At 35.0% G+C, this 16,796-nt stretch overlaps 2 long non-coding RNA genes across 2 annotated transcripts; both read left to right on the forward strand.

Moving 5' to 3' along the window:
- Positions 1-6,016: 6,016 nt before the first annotated feature.
- On the forward strand, positions 6,017-8,986 carry LOC140177276 (uncharacterized). Its single transcript, XR_011869093.1, has 3 exons — positions 6,017-6,192; positions 6,273-6,332; positions 8,393-8,986. It is a non-coding gene; the product is annotated as an uncharacterized lncRNA (long non-coding RNA).
- Positions 8,987-15,863: 6,877 nt separating this feature from the next.
- LOC140176956 (uncharacterized) lies at positions 15,864-16,495 on the forward strand. The gene is made up of 2 exons (XR_011868263.1): positions 15,864-16,139; positions 16,231-16,495. It is a non-coding gene; the product is annotated as an uncharacterized lncRNA (long non-coding RNA).
- Positions 16,496-16,796: the final 301 nt, after the last annotated feature.

Genomic DNA, 16,796 nt, shown 5'->3' on the forward strand with positions numbered 1-16,796 from the left:
ATGCAGTAGCTTATCATAGTTGTTCATAGTGGTGTTAATTAGATTAATGGTCAGTGATGAATGCTCTTCAAGCACGAGACGAAGTAGAGGTGGAGATGGCGAACGACACGAACGCACAGTTGGAAATGCGACCCCATATTCGGTGCAAGTTGGAGATGAGAAAGATGGTGTTGCCCTAAAATACTTCTGCGGGGTGTATGTCATATTTTACATGTCGAAGACAAATACCAACTCGAATAGGCTATTTTTTGGATGCCCATTCTTCAAGGTAAGCTTGCAATTCTTCATGTATGTGGATGAAGTTGAGTGTTTTTTACCAACATATTTTTATTGTATTCGAATCGATTTAGGTGAAACAACCACATTGCAAATTTTTTGTATGGGTTAATGAGTACATTGGAAGAATTAGATGCATAGAATTAACAAGGACATTGGGTGACAATCAAAGCTTTGATGTTGAAGAATATTTCGAAAAGACTATGTCTGTTGACTGTTTTAGTTAATATGAATGGAAGAATGAGGTTTAAATTATCCATCTAGATTCTGTTGCCATACAATGTTTGTAAATTAATATATTTATTTTCATTTAATCAATCTAAGACAAAAACAAGCCATAACATAGTCAATGACTATAACATTAAAAAAGCATAATTCATTCAATCAACCTAAACCATAACATAGGAATGTTGTCATATCGTAACATAATTAAGTCTGGCAAAAAGAAAATATAGCAGATATATCAAATAATTTTTTAAAGTACTAACTCCAAAAGTAATTAAATTGGCTAAAAAGACGTTTGCCAATATGTATTATGACCAAATAGGTTGAGTAATACCCCAAATAGGTCCCCAAGAAATTCACGTTTAGACAGATTTGTCCCCAACAAAATTTAACTAAAATTTTGTCCCTGACTTTTTTAGCTATATACCAGATACGTCCCCACACCAGGTTGACCCGGTCAGGTCTAAGGTTGACGTCCTACATGGAGGTAACGTGGCTGACATGTCCGGTTAAGAGCGACGTGTCACTTCCAAGACAGTTTGGTCCTTGTGCTCGCTGGACAAAACGACGTCGTATTGGAGGACAGCAGAACGACGTCGTTTTTTAGGGGACAAATAGGTCCCCGCAATGGAGGGCAGTACAATCAAACGACGCCGTTTTATTTGGGGGCCAATTTGATATACAAGTCTCTTCATATTCAATCATTTGGTGAAATTACTCCATACCCCATTAGCTCTGCTAGGTTTTACGAAGAAAACCTTTTCATACCTCCATCAACATTGTGCATACTCATTGCTCTGTCCATACTCGTTGGTGACATTGATCGTGAAAGTGGTTGTGAAGGCAATTGGTTCGACACCCAACTGATCAAGGTTAGCGAAACATATTTTTTACTTGATTATTTTTGAATTTCTGATTTTGGTTGCATGCATTGTTGTGGATAGTTGTAGTGATTAGCGATATTGGATATAATAGGAAATGAGTTGTACTTCTTTATTTGTTGGTATTTAGATGTCCGAAGATGTGGTCCCGGTGTTTTATCATGGTGAAATCTTTGTTCGAGATAACAAAGGTGTCTTGGTGGTGAAAAGGTTTCCCTCGATGGATGTTGACGTCATTTGCTTCTTTGACTTGAAGAAACTTTTTTTAGACTTGGGATACCATGATTATAAAGCTATGTACTGGTATGATCCCACATCTGAAACTCTGGAGTCTGATCTACACCCTATTCATAGAGATAAAGAAATCAGAGCCTTACAGAAGAATAAGATACAGAATGAGGATACAGATGAATTTTACATATATTTTGACCATTTAGTACTGGAAGGGGTGGAGGAGATATTATCTGATACTGATGAAGGTGCTGTGGAGGTAGTTGTTGAGGATGCTAGGTTGGACAATGATGCAGACATTGAGAGTAGTTCTAATGATGATGATCGGTATGAATCTACAGAAGATGAGCCATATAAGCCCCCACCCTCAGACTATGGTTTTTTTTTATTCAAGTGAAGATGAGAAGTGTTAAAAAGAATGGTGGAATGAAAGGGAGAAAATGTGATAAGGGAAAGAAAAAAACTACAATGAAAGCTTTAAAGCCAAATGTCAATATTACTAGAGATGCCAAGGCTAAGACCCAAGGTAAAAAGGCAGGGTATAAGAAAGATGGATGTGCTGTAAGTGGTGGAAGTAGGCCTGAAGTGAGGAAGAAGGGTGATGGTGGGCCAAGGGCCGTTGGGCCTAACAATGTTGAACCAAGCCCAAATGACAATAATGGGCCTCATCAGGGTAATGGGACTGAGCCTAGGAAACCTTCAACCTTTGTAGAGGAGATTGGAGTGGAGCCAAGGGATGAGTCAGATATTGATTTTGAGTATGAGTCAGAGGCCTTCTTGACTCCTCCAGACTCAAGTGATGAAGGGGGTGGAGGATTTAATTAGCCTCAATATGATCCAAATGCTGAATTTGGAGAAGTTCAATTTCAATTGAGGATGGAATTTGAGACTTTAGACCAGTTCAAAAAGGCTCTAAAGGACTATACTATAGTTGAAGGCAGAAGAATATTTTACATCAAGAATGATAAGAGGGGGGTGAGAGCAGCATGTGTTCATGGAGGGTTTATGGCTGGAAAGGAGATACAGAAAGATAAGGCCAAAGCAAGACTAAGAGCTAAGAGAGAAGCTAAGGCAAAGGAGGATGGATCAAATGGAGGCAAAGAGGAGAATGCAGTTGATGACATTACAGCTGAAGCCAATTCTACTGAAGTTAACCCTGAACCAGTGGCTGATGTTGTTGTAAATGATGGAGTTTAGGGTGACCAAGATCAAAATGCTAGCAAGACAAGGTCTGAGGCAGTAGGTGATAAAGAACAACATAAGAAGAATTACTGTCCTTGGATTATTTACTGTGCTAGGAACTCTAGGTCCCGGGGCTACCAGATTAAGACCTTTAATCCCGTGCATACTTGTGGTAGAGAGTTTGGAAGCAATATGGCCGATCAAAATTAGGTTGCGAAGAAGTTGTCAAAAAGACTTCTAAGTCAACCAAGGCTAACCCATGCAGAGGCTTGGGATCATATAAAAATTGATTATAATGTGATAATTAGTGATAAGATGTTGTATAAGGGTTTGAAGATAGCAAGAGAGAAGTATGTTGGTAATGAGAAGGCTCAATATGGAAAGCTTAGAGATTACCTACAAGAACTACACAGAAGCAATCATGGTTCAACTGCTCTGTTAGCAGTGGAGCCTATTCCCCAGTCCCCTCCACTGTTTGACAAGTTGTATGTGTGCTTGGATGCTTGTAAAAAAGGGTTTAGGGCTGGTTGTCGACCGTTGATAGGGTTAGACAGCTGCTTCCTGAAGGGTTATTATGGAGGACAACTGCTGTCGGCGGTAGCACAAGATGCCAACAATCATTTTTATGTAATTGCATACGCAGTGGTTGCTAGTGAGACTAAAGAAAGTTAGAAATGGTTTCTAGACTTGTTGCAAAATGACTTAGGCCCTGCTGCAGTTGAAGGGTGGAACTTCATCAGTGATCAGCAAAAGGTAAATGCTAGCTTTGACTACTTTTTTGTTGACTGTGATATTAAATTTACTCTTAATTTTGTTACACTCATTAATTTAGTTATAACACACTTCAATGTTGTATAGGGTCTGATGTCGGCGATGAAGGAGGTTATGCCGAATGGCCATCACAGGAACTGTGTTAGGCATATATGGAGGAATTTCACCAATAAGTACAAGAGCAAGCAGTTGAAGAATGTCGTCTGGGCTTGTGCTAAAAGCAATACGAAGGCAGAGTTCAGAGAGCACATGAATAGACTGAAGAAGGTCAACCAGGATGCATGGGCTTACCTTGCAAAATTAGACCCAACATGTTGGAGGAAATCACATTTTAGTCACTGGCCGAAACTGGATAACATCACCAACAACATGACAGAGGTGTGGAATGCTAAGATAGTCCACTACAGAGAAAAACCCATTTTGACAATGCTGGAAGAGTTGAGATGCTACATCATGAGGAGGATGGCCCAGCATAAGAGAGTTTTGAGCACCTACACAGGCATAGTGGCACCAGTGCAACAAAAGAGGATGGATGACATCATGAAAGAATTCAAATACTAGACTACTCAATGGACTGGTGATGATGCTAGACAAATTTTTGAGGTGCAATATCACATGAAGAAAGTGGGGGTGCATCTAGGGAACAACACATGTTCTTGTAGCATGTGGCAACTTACAGGTAATGGTTACATTTTCCTTGGATTAATTTCTTAATTAGGCTTGTTGGGTTTAACATTCTGATATATTCATGATATATTAATCACAATTTCAATTTGACTGAGACACCAGGGATCCCTTGTGTGCATGCAATGGCTGCAATAGGCAGAAGAGGAGATAGACCACAGGGATATGTCCATCAATGGCTGAAGATGGATGCATTCAGGGCTACCTATGCTCACTAGTGACACGTCGCTCTTAACCGGACATGTCAGCCAGGTTACCTCCACGTAGGACGTCAACCTTAGACCTGACCAGGTCAACCTGGTGTGAGGACGTATCTGGTGTATAGTTAAGAAAGTCAGGGACAAAATTTTAGTTAAATTTTATTGGAAATAAATCTGTCTAAACGTGAATTTCTTGGGGACCTATTTGGGATATTGCTCCAAATAGGTTATTAAAAAACTAACATTTGTTTTCAAAATAAGTTAAGAACAACTATGTCAGACACCATTGTGTTGGAATGATGATGGGGAAGCTAGTGTCTTAGGTCCAAACTTAGTGTAAGAAACTACTGAGAAGATAAAGGAGATTCGTCGAAAGATCCAGACAGCACAAGGCCGACAAAAGAGCTATGCCGATAATAGACGTAGACCCTTAGAGTTTAGTGAGGGAGATCATGTCTTTCTAGAAGTAACTTCGATTACTGGAATAGGTAGAGTCCTTAAGACTAAGAAGCTTAACCCACGATACATAGAACCTTTCCAAATACTTAAAAGAGTCGGTCTAGTAGCTTATCAAATAGCCCTTCCTCCTTATTTATCAAACCTTCATGATGTTTTTTTTATGTCTCACAACTTAAGAAATATGTTCCCGATGATAGTCACGTTTCACAACCAGAAACAGTACAGTTATAAAATGATTTGACATATCAAGCATCACCAGTTCAGATCGTAAAAAGAAGTGATAAGCAGCTAAGAGGCAAGACTGTTCGCTTAGTCAAAGTAGCATGGGAACCAAGAGGAGAAGAAGAGCACACTTGGGAATTGGAAGATAAGATGAGAGCTGATTACTCGCATCTATTCTCAGGTAACTGAAATTTTGAGGACAAAATTTTCTTTTAGGAGGGTAGAATGTAACAACCCTGATTTTCGAGTACATGAGATCTTTTCTGAAAGTACGGATTTCTCCGGAAGATCAGTAATGGGAACACCTCTGCTATATCATCAAGCATCTCAATCCTCATTATCATTATGTCATCCTTAAGCTAGAACCTCCTTTGAGGCAAGCTTGATAATGCAATCACGAAGAACCTAGTTTTTGAACCGTATCGGTTGGCAGTTTTGATTCTGATTTTCGTAAATAGTCTCTGTTTGACGAACCGGACTCGATTCATGAGAGGAGAGAGATAATAGTATAATATTATCATTATATTAGTATTATAAAATGCTTGAATGATATTATAAGGTTACCTGGTCTGTTTTTGTTAAAAACAGAAAATCGGTTTAACCGGGTTTACGGTTTACTGGTGCAGCTTAGCACCAACACTCTCTGATGAATTTAGCAATGCTAAGGCCTCATTATACATGTAATATTCTCATAATAAATATGTTACTAGTGTCATTTATGCTAGTAGCTCAGAAAATAATTTTTAGAGATGTTTTTACGAGTGTTCCAGTACACTTAGTTTTAGTAGTTGTACACCAGAGATATTTTAATATTATTTTAATCCACCTCCAAGCCAACCAATCACAACTCACCTTACACCCCCCAAGACCTCCAAGGCTGTCTCATTTCATCATTTTGGCTGAAAATAACAAGAGAGAAAAAGAGAGAAAAGTTCTTAGTTCCAAATCTTCAAAGCTTGATTTCTGCTGAACTAAAACTCAAATCAAAATTCCAATCCGACCAAAATGATCCTCTCTTCTTTCTCTACATGATCATATGACTTATCAAGGTTGGGATCAAGGTGAGTTGGCTGCACCATCTCTCTTTTGATTCGGTTTCAAGGAAACATGCTTAAATATGTGTTTTCTTGATGTGATTTAGGAGGAAAAAGTGCTTAAGGACCACCTGAAAGTTTAATCGAATTAGGAGCAGCAAAACCAGGTAGGGTGTCACGAAATTAATCTTGATTATTTGTGTTTGAGTTGTGTGAATGTTGTATAAATTGGCTGTGCTAAAAATTGGTTGCTTATATGATTGATTCTTGGTGAAAATTTGGTGAAATTTTGATGAAATTTGATGAAATTCAAGCTTTAAAGTTCATGTTCTTGGGCAGCTGGAAAAACGAAACCCTAAGCTTAAATTGAGGTTCAATTTGTGTTAAAATCATGTAGAAAAGATGGGGTTTTAGTGGCTGCTAATTTATTATAAATTATAGTAAAAATCGGTTGCTGAAAAGACTGAAAAACGGGTAAAAACAGAGAAGGAATCTGAAGAATTTATGAAGAACATGAAGAACACTTTGAGTGTGATAAAGAACAATGAAGAACACCTTTTTGATTCATAAAAGGGCAAGGAAGTAATTAATTTGGTGTTTGAGGGGTTATTTAGTAATTTCTGAAAGTTAGGGTGGTAAAAGTAGAAATATTAAAAGTTACAGGTGGTAAAAAGTGAATTTTAAAGGTTAAAAGTAAAAGTAAGTTAATTTTCGAAAATTTAATGATAAAATAATAAAAAATAATAAAATATTAAATAATAATATTTAATTAAAAATAATATTTTAATAAAAATAATAAAATAATGCGAAAAAGGCAGTTTTCTGTAAAAGCTTTAGAAAGACAACTTTAAGCGCAGAATCTCATAATTACCTTCATAAAACACTTAGAGAGTGGTAAAAACATATTAGTGAGGCAAAGATAAATAAAAGATAAAAGTTGAAGAAAAGATAAAAATCGAAGAAAGAGTCTGTAAAGTTTTAATGACAAAAAAACAGACAGAGACTAGTGAACGAACTAGGGCAACATAGTTAGTCCTGGAATTGCGAATAGGGTTAGGTATTATATAAAAAGTTAAACTGTTTCAGTATAGACTTAATGAACCTATACTTGGGACAGACTAACTATTCATACCAAAATTTACATAAGCTTTAAATACATACGTTAAACAGAGAAATCAGAGCAGAGTAAAGAAACACAGAGAACGGAGTAACCAGAGCAGAATAAAGGGATACAGAGAAAAGAGTAATCAGAGCAAAGTAAAAAGACAAAGGAAAAAGAGTAATGTGATAAAGAGAAATGGTTTGAATTAAGATGTTGTAAAAGTGAAAGATGTAAAGTTTGTACAGTATGATTGAACAGAGAAAAAAAGAGGTACTGCATAAGAATGTGAAAATGATGATGAATAATGAGAATGATGATGAATGATGATAATGAGAATGATTATGTGATGATTTGTTGCTTGAGGCAACCCAAGAGATATTTATTTGTTGCTTGAGGCAACCCAAGAGATGTGTTTATTCATTTGTTGCGTTAAGGCAACTCCAGAAATACTTGTATGATCATCTGCTGCAATGAGGCAGTCAGATAGATAATGGTGTGATCACTGAGAACGCTTTCCTACGGTACAGATCCATATTTTATTTCTGTAAGGCAGAGGGGTTATTTCCTGCTACAGAAGTACCGTGACCACCTGTTCCATTTCTGTAGTGACAGAGGGGTTATTTCCTGTATACAGAAGGTGTGTCGGCATACATCCCTGCAGTGGCAGATGTGTTATTTTCTGTATGCAGTGGACCCTATGGTGGCAGAGGGGTTATTTTCTGTACACAGGGGTATAGCCAATAGGAAAGCCTTATCCAGACAGAGGTTGCTGGATAACGTCGGGAGCGGGTTAGTAACCGACAGATGAGCTCATTACCTGCACTAGGGCTAGACATGCATCATACTTGGTTGCGCATTTCCTTTGTTATGTTTGTGGTATAAATGTATGCTTTCCTTGTTTGTATTCTATTCTCTGCGCTTGTGATATTTTCTTGTATTCTTCTGTTTGTGTTCTGTTATCTGTTTTCTCTATCTTCTCTACTTATCTGTGTTTTCTAATTACTGCTTCCTTGTATTTTGCTAATAGTCTGCTAAACAACATAGAATTAATGAACGTAACTAATAACCCCGACCCTACTAAGAACTCCCCAGTTCTTACCCCTTCTCTCTCCCTTCCCCCTTCAGATGGAAGTAAGAGTACCTTACCATAGTTCGCTGATAACCGTTCGCAAGAAGAGGATTCTGCTCTAGATAGTCTTCTGAGTCTAGGGTGAATATCATTCTTTGATTATATGTAAATACTGTGAGACCAGCCAACGTCTGCACCCCTTCGTATGCGCACTTTAACCTAAATCCTGTGTACAAGATTCCTATTTTGTGGATACTTCATGAAGTACCAGAGAGACGTCCTGTGGAAAAGTCTGATCGTGCAGAGGAGTAGCAGATGATGTTCTATCTTTTGATGATGTTCCACCTGACTTGAGTTGTGAAGACTTAGAACGTACTTTCCCTCGCTTTAGTAGTTTAGAGGGACTAGGTGAGTATAGAGTCTAGGCTAGCCTAGGTGCCAGCTTAGGGACCTCTTGAACAGGTCAGGACCTGGGATGTTGTATGTACATATATGTATATAGATATTATTTAGCTATATTTAGGGGTGTTCTAACTAACAGTCTATATGCTAATAAATGCTGAATCACCAAATGTTGTCGACTACTTGTGATGTATTTATGTGTGGTTGCTTATAACTATTTTATCTGTTATCAGCTGTGAGTTGGTTATTAATGATTCCGTCTATTAATCCAAATGTTTTCAAAAAAAAAAAAGTACCTCGCTAACTAACTACGCTTTTAACAACGAATCAGGCTCATATAATAAATAATAGATAATATATAAGATGACAAATTGGTAGCACTCAGTTTCTGGTATGTCCTAGGCATACTGAAAATTGGGTCGTTACAACTGCAGCTACCACCAGTCAGACAGCATCTGGAATGTTTAAATTCATCCCAACACTGGGATTGAACTAATCTAAGAAGAAATAACCCCTTTAAGAATCAGTATGCAACTTATTATAAAAATTATATTTTATTATGTTTGAGGAAATATAACCTCTTTGTTTAGTTTGTTTTGGTGTTCTCTGTGTTTAAGACAACAGACCTTTTGTTTAGTTTGGTTTCCTTTTGGTGTATGTTGAAGGAAATAGAACTTTGTTTTGTTTCATTTGATTTATGTTTCTACTGAATCAAATTACTTGTATAGTTACAATGTTTTTAATATCCGTTAAGTCACCCTTTTGATATATGGCTGCAACAACCCAAAAGCAATGTATTTCTTTTATCCCATTTGACCACAATTAATTTAATCAATATAATGCATGTCCATCTAATATCCATCTAACCATAAATACACATTTCAATACAACAACTTGATTATTAACATAGAATCCAGTTTGCCTAAACAGCAACCACAAATATACAAAACACAACCACACCTATCAATGCACCAACTATTACACCCCTAAGAAAATAAAAAACATTATGCTTCTTCACAAATTGGTTATCCTCATCTTTCTTCCGCAACAAATCCTCCAACTGCTTCACTCTCTTATCCAAGCCATCATTCAAGCTTACAACACCTTCATCACCCGTACCAGTGTCCATAGAAGCCAATCTTTGCCCTTCGACTACATCATCCATCGCATATCCAAAAATCTCATCAAACCATGCAAAAAAAATCACAATAACCTTGCTTTTCCTACAATCACAACAACAAAATGGCAAACAATTTTACTGACCCATGGCAATTATCACACATGACACAATAAAAACATTCTCCAGTACCTTGAAATAGGGACAACCAAAGAACAACCTATTCGGGTTTTCTGCCGTCCGCGACCTGCATATTACAGCTAATGTTCTGCACTTGCACTTGGGATGTTCTCCTTTTCTCAGTCGAGCCCTCCCGAATCCAGTCGTCCCACTGTCAGCACTCAACTCGCCACTAATACTTCTTCCACATCATCTTCGACTTCCAGTTGACGTCGTCCCTCCACTAGCCATCATCAACTCCAGCAACCATCATCAACTACACAACCTAATTTTAAAATGGCCCCCCAAATAAAACGGCGTCGTTTGGTTGCATTGCCCTCCATTGCGAGGACCTATTTGTCCCCTAAAAAATGACGTCGTTCTCCTGTGCTCCAATACGACGTCGTTTTGTCCAGCGAGTACAGGGACCAAACTGTCCTGGAAGTGACACGTCGCTCTTAACCGGACATGTCAGCCAGGTTACCTCCACGTAGAACGTCAACCTTAGACCTGACCAGGTCAACCTGGTGTGAGGATGTATCTGGTGTATAGCTAAGAAAGTCAGGGACAAAATTTTAGTTAAATTTTATTGGGGACAAATCTGTCTAAACGTGAATTCCTTGGGGACCTATTTGGGATATTACTCCAAATAGGTTATTAAAAAACTAACATTTGTTTTCAAAATAAGTTAGGAACAACTATGTCACTTTTTTCTGATTCTTAAAGCTTGAATTTTCTATAAACTTGAACATCCTTGTTGTGGCACTACTTGCTGCTTCTAGAATCTCCTTTGATGCTCCTCCAGTTGATGTTGTCACATTTTTTGAAGCTGGTGGAGCAACTTAAGTGTGACTTGGTGTTGGTGCAGCTGGTCTGATGATTGATTGCTTTGGCCTAAATTGAGTCGGTGTTTTAAAATGAATTTGGACCCTTGTCTTAGTTGGTGCAGCTAGTCTTGGAGTAGTTTGTGTTGGTGCAACTGGTCTTGGAATTGTTTGGGTTGGTGCAGCTGGTGATGGAGTTGGAAGGGTTAGTGTAATTGTTCTTTCTAGAGTTGCTGATGGACCTGGTAAGCCTTGAGGTGGGACTGTTGGAGTGTTCTGGCCAACCTGCACCAAATGAAGATGTACAAAGAAGTTATACTGTAATAGTATTTTAAGACATACAAATCCTTCAAGATCTTTAATGAAGACATATAAATCCTTGAAGATTTTTATATAGACATATAAATCCTTTAAGTTTATTAATGAAGATACATAAATCCTTTAAGTTTTGTAATGAAGTCACATTAATCTCACTAAGTGAATTACCTTAGGCTCCGGAGCTAATTGGGATAATGGAAGTTCCACAAATGATTGACTAGTTGAGTTAGGTTGTTTTGATTTTCTGGTCTTAGGCTTCTAGTTGGGATCAGATGGTGCTCTCTTGCACGTTTTGTAATTGTGACCCTTCTCTCCGCACTTACTGCATGTTACGCGAAATATCTTTTTTACCTTGTTCCCTTGAATCAAATCCTCCACTGGATCTTTCTTTCTTTTATGTACCTTTGACTACCTATTGGCCTCTTGATGAGTGGAGGATCTGATTTGATGTAACCAGTTTTATGCCAATACTCTTCACTGGAAACTGGTTAGATAAAGTGTGCATAAGTGAGATAGATGGACTCTATGCAAAATAATTTGTGCATATAATCTTCAGGCTTGTCATGTCTCTTCCTAATAGTAGCAATGACATAAACACAAGGTATTCCTAGGGTGCAACAATCAGATAAAACAGACAAATTTAGAATATATTTGCCAATTAAACAACATTCTAAGCAAAGTGAAGCTAAGTTAACCTGTTAGTTGCCACATATTGCATGAACAAATATGCTTAATCAAATCGACATCAACTTTTGATGTCTTGCGGCTCACTTCAAACCGCTTTCTCTCGCTGTCACTTGTCCACTTTGCATTTTATCTGTTACTGGGCTTAATTATTCTGCCAAGTCTTTTTTGTTGTACAAAGGCAAGTTTTTCAAGATATGCTGATAGTAGTGTGATATACTTCGTCATTTTTCTCATGATATAATAACGCAAGTCTTCACACATTTTAAGAATGGGCTTCACTCTATACTTACCTATTTTGGCATTCCAGAATTCACACATATTATTTGTGAGAGAATCAATTTTCAGCCCATGGTTAAGGTAAGCCTTTACACATACCTTTGGATCAAATCTTGTAAGATACTCTCATGCCTCCTCATTAATTTTCTTAAATTTTTCTATGGTCTCCACAAACTCAAGGGATTGAACAATTTGCACACTCCCAATCCATATCTCTAAGTTGCATATCCTTGAAACGGTTGATGAAGTTTTTTCACATATACATCACACAATTTTGATTTGGTGCATCTCCCATTACATCTTTTATTGCCTCAAGTAGGCCCTGAACATAGCACAATACCATACACAAGCATAAGCAAATTAATTAAATTGTTCAACAATAACAAAAAAAAAACTGAACAAAATTTCAAAACCACAAGTTTAAACAAATTAACTAAATTGCATGAACAATAACATTATCCAAACATATAATTAAACATCTTCAATTTTATAATCAATCAAATATAAAACATAATTCGAAATATAATTTAGAACATCTTCAATTATCATCTTCATTTTCTTGCAGATCAATAACATCATAGAAATTTGTAAAAATAGACCCTGACCAAAAAAGCGTCTGGCCTACCGGGGAAGTTCGCCCCCTGCCAAACCCCACGGATTCGGCAATGCAGGTTATGCGGACTTTTAAAGTTTGACGATTTTGAATTTCCAGTCTATCCCGCTTTTTTTGGCCGGTTACGCGGGCTGGTTCGACGAATTTCGGCCTGTTTACCGCCCCTACTTAGTGCAGACTACGCCAGGAGACACTGGAGGCCTACGAGTGCCTGAGGAGGCCGAGCTACGATGGAGGAAGAAGGAAGGAAAGGAGTGTGGAGGAAGAAGGAAGAAAGAAAAGAAAGAGAAAAGGAAAGGAAATGGTATTTACAAAATTATGAACAATAATTTAGCAATTGATCATTTTTATCGAACGAAACTTATTTTGTATGGGTATAACTTTAGTTTCAAATTTTCATAGTCAGTTTTGTCAGCGTTCGAATATTTAATAGTTATAAATAGCTATTTACTTTTTTCTTTTAGACAGTTTATACCACTCAACTGCCATGTGCCAATTTCACATTTTTTTCACGACTAAACTATTAAAATAATACTCGAAAATTTACATTGTTGACTTAAAAAAATTTCAAAACATGCTCACGACAAATAATTTTAAAAGATTTAAAAATGCTACAAAAATAAATATATATTAAATATATATTCTAAAAAATTTATAGATCAAATTTTGATATAAATTTTTGCAATTATTATTAAAAATATAAGATAATTTCTTCTTTAAAATTTGGTCATTTTATGTCAAGTAAATTTTTTAAAAAAAATTAGCGTGGATGACCATATTTGTTTGAAAAATAAAAAAAATCTAGAGATCAAATTTCACTTGAAATTTTTTGTACACTTGCTAAATATTTATTTAAATATTGTCACAAAATTTAAATTAAATAGATAAATTGTTTGTTAAATACGAAAATTTTTATCACTTACAAAAATATAATACTCACTTTATTTTTATCAAATTTTCAAATTGTTCAAGAGCTATTTTATGGATAACATATTTTAAGAATCTTTTAATCCACAACTGAATCTTTTAAGTATCGAATTGGTAGTTAATTTATTCTTTATTTAACTACTTTCTTGTTAGCTCTCAAGAATTTGCCAATATCCAAATCAAGTTAATAAGTTTAAAATTTCTAAAAATATTAGTAAAATATTTTATTTAATTTCACATTTGTATTTTATTATCATTAGACACATCTAATAAATAAAATAGTAAATTAATAAATAAAAATATTATATATTATTTGTGTGTAAATACACTTTTTTTTTAATTTATTTTTAGTACATATTTTGTATTTAAAAATGCATTCTATATAAATACAAATAACTTGTTTTTTTTTGTGTGGATAATATTGTCATTAATAAATACATCTTTTTTAATTACAAGTTTACAACAATAATAATACAGTTCAGCTATACATCCAAGTGTTTTTAACAACAAAGTTCAATTAAGTTGGTTCAAACTCAACAAAAATTACTTTTATCACACTAGCATGTCAATAACGCAACTTCTTCGTCTTTGTCTTCTTCTTCTATTTCTCCATTTCCTCTTTCTCTTTCTTCTTTTAAATTCGCACACGTAGGTTCTTCGTCTTCTTCTTCTTCTCCTTTTGTTATCATATCACCAACAACACCAACATTTTACTAACAAAAACTAACATTTTTTGAATTTCAATTTATATAATGAACAATATTCAGTTCATTTGGTATTATACAATGATTTTACTTTAATAATATTTTCAGTTCATTTGCAGTTCAGGTGTGTTGTCGATGAATAATTTGTCCCAATGATTGGGGATGACTTCAAGACAAATTGAATGAAATGGAATGAAATCTAATACAATTGAATAAAGTGATAATAAATAGTTTTATTTTTTTGCTAAAAAAAGACTCAATCATTAACAAAAACACATCGAATTCATTTCTGGATTCAAATGAATCTCAATTAAACTAAGAAATAAACTGAAATTATTTAATGGTGGCAGTAGAGAAAATCAGAACTAATAAAAGATGTACGTAAAATGTTGGTATTATTAATGATGACGATAACAAAAAAGAAAAAGAAGAAGACACAACATTAAACAAGAATTTATATGTGAGAATTTGGAAGAAGAACCTGCGCGAATGTGGAAGAGCGTATGATTTAAAAAGTTATTATAACAATTTGGTTAGACTTAGTTAAGTATTTTGCCTGAATGTAAAATTTTATTCATAATAATAATTGTTCTTCCTTGATTAATCTCCTTTGATCTATAGCTTGTACAGCCTGGATTGAACTCAAATTCTTCTATATTGATAGAATAATTAGTCAATTGATAAAAAATATGGAATATGAATACCTATAAAAGACACTTCAACACTCAAATTAATATTTAATTAGAATTTCGAACATACTTCCCTCGCCTAAAATATTCCTCTTATAAGTGATATGAAGTTATTATAGTCATGTATAAGTTATAACTAATCTATGATGCATGAATATTGACACGGATATAACATAAGATACGTGGATACACGAATTTTAAAATCTTATAAGACACGAAAATACGATATATATATATAAAATATAAAATATTTTCTAGATAAATTATAATAATATTTTAATTTTTTATTGATATTAAAATATAAACTAATTTTTTAATTGCTTTTAATATTTTTTAATTATATAAAATATTTTTTTATTTTACTAAATAATAATATATATTATTTCTAAATTCATTTCAAGAATACATGTTAAGAATAAAGTTGGACACATTGACACGTAATGATATTGATGTGTGTCTAAATGTGTCTGAAGAATAATTTTTTATTTTTTATTGGACACGGCAGATACACGTGTCGGATGAATGGCTATAAGTGACGTGTCCCACTCAAAAATGAATAAAACTCAATGAACACTTTATAAATATATAGTGTTCAGATATACACAGTCACCCCACACGAGGACATGAGTTTGACCCTACTTATCTAAATAAGTAACTAACTCCTACAATATCTCCAATTAATCTATAAAGGAAATCTCAACAACCTCCCTAACAAAAAGGAGTAACCAACTCGCCATCAAAAGTAAATCTACTTTAAAAGTAGTTATTAATTTTACCTATATATATATCTTAATATTCTCAAATATTTTTCAAACTCCAATCTACATAAAAATTTATCTAAAATCCAAGGTAGACAGAATCGCGAACTAACTCGCTAAATCGAACGATTTTGCGACTCTAACTCTTCTTTCCGTTCCGATTCTAGTCTTCGTCTTGGATGACAACCATTCGTGCAGAATCGTCGAGTAAAGACGCAGATTCGGTAGAATCACGGTTCTGCTGTCGTGCAGCGTCTAGCAAAGCAAGATGAGGGCGGGAGGAGTATGGTTTCTTAGCCAATTAGTGGTGAAGAGGGAAGAAATTTTAGGTATTGTGCCGTTTTTGCCCTTCTTTAGTTCTCTAAATATGAGTTGTGGATCTTTTTGGGTTCTCTCTTAATCTCTCCTCTCTCAACGAAGTTTGTTGCTCGTTGCTATTGACGCTACTCCAATGAACGTCTCTTTCTCTCTGGTTCCACTAAGCCTTGCCGGTTCCTGCTGTGCTAGTCCTACCATCTAGTTGCTCTATTTCTATTTTTACTTTTTTCAACTATGCGTGCCTCTAGATTTTTCTTATGTTACTGTTCTTATGTTGTAAAAATCTATTATAGTAAACTTTTATTTTGTTGATATATTTATATTTATTTTCACTTACTATTTAATAAAGCATATAATATTAAGTTTATGTGCATAATTTATATATGCTGAAATTGTTTATAGTGTTCTATTCTCTTTCTACTTCTAATGTTTTGTGATAAATTGAACTGCTCATATATATATATATATATATATATATATATATATATATATAATTGTTAAATTTTTTTTAATAAATATTTTAAATTTACGAGTTATATTTACGTTTCGTCTTACGATTCTACGAATTACGATTCTATACTAGTCTTTCGAGTCAAGATAAAAACTACGAGTTCACTACTTTGCTAAAATCCTTACCAACTTAAACATCATCAAAATCTTTTGTAAGT

The sequence above is a fragment of the Arachis hypogaea genome, chromosome 12, assembly GCF_003086295.3.
Source record: "Arachis hypogaea cultivar Tifrunner chromosome 12, arahy.Tifrunner.gnm2.J5K5, whole genome shotgun sequence".
NCBI lineage: Eukaryota > Viridiplantae > Streptophyta > Magnoliopsida > Fabales > Fabaceae > Arachis > Arachis hypogaea.